We start from the raw sequence: 4,228 nt of genomic DNA, 5'->3' as shown, positions 1-4,228 counted from the left end.
TGCAAGCCTCTTCCTTATATTGTAAGCAGGCTACCCCCACCCACGGGGCGGCATTCACATAGTTAACCTTCTAAACTTCTCACAGTGACACAATGAACAACATCCTAGAGCAGGAAGGGCATGTCCTTTGCACCCCAGGATGTAGAACTGCTGAGTCACTTAGCCAAACCTCTAGACTCCTCAAGTTGACACAATGTATCAACCATAACATCTAACCTAATACCTAACTCTGGTCTTTCTTCGAATCAACATCCTCCTTTCTTGCTTCCTACTTTGAGTTCTTCCTAAGCTCCAGCATAAAAATACTAAAGTGGGATTTCAATTTAACATGATTTTTCATTATATAGTTTTGCTCACTGCATGGATCAAATCAAGTTCCAGAAACATAATTACATGGGGAACGACCACTTGCCAGTCCTGAAGTCAGCACGAAAGGCTGGAGCTGGTACCTGTGACAACCTTTCGGTGACACTGTGTAAACTGTACCGTCTCACAGGGGAAGTATGGAGGCCGCAGCTATCCTTTCCACCTCAGAGATGGGAAACTGAGGAACAGAGGTGTGGCTCGTCTAAGCCCTACAGATGGAGTTTAGGGGTCTCTCGAACCCTGGTTTGGGGTGCTGATGGAAGGCCATCCTCTCCTGACTGCCTGGAGACTCAGGTTTCCCTGGAAATCTTTGCCTTCCTCCAACTCCCTCAGGCCGCCCTTGTGCCAAGTGATAACTGCTGCAAGCTTGTACTTTTGTGGAAGAAGAGCAGCTTAATTTACTTCAAGTCTCATTCATTAATCCTGACTGTTTTGCTCTCTGGCAGAACCAGAGAGAGGGACAAGTCCAAAGTGGCACTGTAGTGTCTGAAAATGTAGGGTTGTCTTCTGAGCACAGGACCTGAGTGATCTCAGGAGGAAAGCGTGTATGCCATTTGCCTGCAAGAGCCTACTCCAGATGACATGGGTCTCTTCCAGGTCCCCCAGATGCTTAGGGTGGATCCAAATTACACTGAAAAGGATCCAGCCAATTTGCAGTCTGGTCCACACCCCTAATTCCCGGAGTCGAGTGACTCAGGACTTCAGAAGATAACTCAGCTGCTAAACCACCCCTGGGGGAAGGGTGTTCCCCATTGAGGGGCTCTGTCACCTGCAGGCTGAAAGTACGTTCTAGGCCTGCCCACCCCAACGTTGCTATCACCCTGAGATCTGTTGTGGGAACTGGTGTTCTGCTACTCCATTTCTATCCGGAATGCGGTGACACTGCCACCATCCACGAAGACTTCTTAGTGGCTCACGATGTCCTTGACCACTTTCTCCCTTTGGCCAATTTTTGATTTATTAACCAAAGTAGAGAAAAGCAAGTTTGATAATGTACATGGAATTGGGCAACATGTCTACACAGCCTGGAACCCACTGCCAGGAGATTGCAGACTTTCAGTTGCACATATGCTGACCCTTGTGAAGGATTCTTTCTGTTCTTTCTTTCTTCTCTGTCCCTTGTGCTGAGAACAACTGACCTCTGGATCATTATGCTGAGTAGCTGAGTCTATTCTGCCCAAAAGTGATGCATCATCTGCTAGGGAAACAACCTCTCATCAGGGGTGAGGTAGCCCTGAGGGATCTTTTAAAGCCCTGAGTCAAAAGTCTACTCAGTGACACAGCCATCTTAGAAGAAGCACTCCATATTCATCTGAGAACCAGCTGTGTGGCCTGAGAACGGATGCCTTCTGTACCAGGACACATAGATGTTAACAGACACCAGGCCCCTTCTCATGGGGAAGAGCAAGTGTTGAGTGGCAGCGGGACGCTGGCAGTTGGATGATTTCCACTACTGCACATTCTGTAGGTCCCATGTGGACAGCACCACATGCAGACCTTCAGGAAGCTGCTCATCATTCATGTACAGGTGCTTACCTTGGACTCACAACGTATGTTTACTGCTGGGTTTTTATTATACTAATAAGCCACAAGTAACCTGAATGTCCATGTAAGGAGAGTGGGTAGGTACTGTGTGGTACAGCCATACAATGGAGCTACAGTATTAAAAATTGGGCCAATATCATAGAGAGGTACTCATGTTATGTTTCCTAAGTAAAACAAGGAGGCTGGGCTGGGCACAGTAGTATACACCTGGAGTCTCAGATACTCAGGAGGCTGAGACAGAAGGGTTGCAAGTTTTTTGAGGCCAGCCAGAACAACTTAGCAAGACTTTATCTTTAAAAAAATAAAATACATCCATACATAAATGGCTGGGAGTGTAGGTCCATATTCCCTGGGTTTCATCTCCTGTACCAAAAAACAAACAAAAAACAAAATAAAAAACCAAGTGGGCTGTAAAATTTTACCACAATTTGAATCCCTGTTGCAACAAAAATCATTGTTTATATATACATGTAGAAAATACTGAGCTGATAAATACCAATATTCATGTAGTTACCTTTTATAGTTTTCTAGTAGTGGTTGTATATTAATTTTTAATTTAAAAAGCACTATTGTGTTTTGAAAAGTATGCTTATTATTTTGGAAATTTATAGAGTAAGACCTTGACTTTTCCACCCACATATGCAAATTGTGCACCGCAATCAAATGCTGGTGACGTGGGCTGGACCCAAGCTTGCAGTCCAAGGATTGGCAGGAGCATGTCTGTAACCTTCCCTCTTCACATGCCTGAGCTGATTAGTTGCTTAATCATAAGAGAAAGTAAAATAACACATTGTTCAGCAGGGCAGCATCACCCACATTCTTAACACACACCATGCTGAATCCAGCCAGCCCGGTCTGTTCCTCTGTGTTGCTACTCAGTTTGCCTGAAGCACATTCAGGGACAAGCACACCCCACCTGCTGCTGGCAGCCATCACTGAACTGCTGGTGGTCCATATTCATACCTTTACAGCCTGATCACCTTTACCATGGTGCTGTAACCAATGAATCCTAGGGACAGGCTGGAAGGGTGAAAGAATTGAACAGTCACAAGCACATAGCCTGAAAGGTGTGGGAAAAGTTGGGTCACAAGTTGCCTGATTTGTATCGGTGGCCGGGCAGGTGGGTATGTTTGAAGCTGGCTGTGTTTATGAAGCTCCAGCCATCTCTCACATCAGCTGAAAGCCACTTTAGTCCATTACCGAGATGTTGGCTAAAGTAAGAAACAAAAACAAACATACAAACCAAAAACCCTTGCAGGGAGACAAAGCATGAAGCCCATTTCATCTTCGTTGTCTTGGTCTCTGAAGGGTTGATTAGGGTCGTGAATAGGGTTTGGCTTTTGAGGGTCTAGAGGACGTATGGCTAATGCAGGTGTTAAGAAAAGGTAGCAACAGTAACAACAGACTTGGCTTATTGGTATCCATTGGTTTGTCCAATTAATGCTTTCTGAGAGCTTTGTCTGTGCATAGCATGTGGTACAGCATGGAACACAGCAGCTAGAGGATAACCAGTGAATAACAAATTACAGTGATAAGTGTTTTAATGAGAATATACCAGTTTGATGTGACAGAAAGTACCTGAGATTGGGGTGCTTGGTTCCTGCATAATACCCAGCAGGGGCCCATAAGGGGAGAAAAGAAAACATTTCTCAGCAAAATATGAGGGGCCTCTCTGTCCAGGGGATTGAAATTCAAATTAAGCTGCTCTGCTTCTCTCCACACCCTTGTGTATGTGCGTGTGTGTGTGTGTGTGTGTGTGTGTGTGTGTGTGTGTGTGTGCGCCAGGAATTGAACTCAGGGCCTTGCATTTGCCAGGCAGGCACTGTGTCACTGAGCTATATCCCTTGCCTATAAAATTATTTTATTGGGCATAGAATTAAATATTTAGAAAGTTTATTTTGGCAGGATCAATGAAATACTTAAATATATTAACTTATAAATTACATGTAAATGTTTAAAGTTTAAATGTAATAGGTCAAATATTAAATCAAACTTCTTTGTTTTATAAGCAAAACAATAAGGTGGATAAGCCAAGCTTAAGAGCTTAGAAAAGAACTAGGATTTTCTAAAATTTAAAAAAAGAACTAGGATTTTAGATTTACAACTTCAAAAAATTGGGTATGTTTTTAAAGCCAAAGTAATTTCTGAGTGGTTGTTTCAGTATATGTGCTGCCGAGTGAGCACTGATTGTTTCAGTAGAGCAGAGATCACAGAGAAGCTGTTAGCTCAAGTCAGCCAGCTTTTCCAAGCACCCAGTGACGGCCAGCAGTGAAGGGTGACTACTGCTAATTGGGTTAGAGCCGTAGATATTTTTGTT

The sequence above is a fragment of the Chinchilla lanigera genome, unplaced genomic scaffold (genome assembly GCF_000276665.1).
Source record: "Chinchilla lanigera isolate Chin_1 unplaced genomic scaffold, ChiLan1.0 scaffold00084, whole genome shotgun sequence".
Classification (NCBI taxonomy): Eukaryota; Metazoa; Chordata; class Mammalia; order Rodentia; family Chinchillidae; genus Chinchilla; species Chinchilla lanigera.
This window is presented reverse-complemented; position numbering follows the sequence as displayed.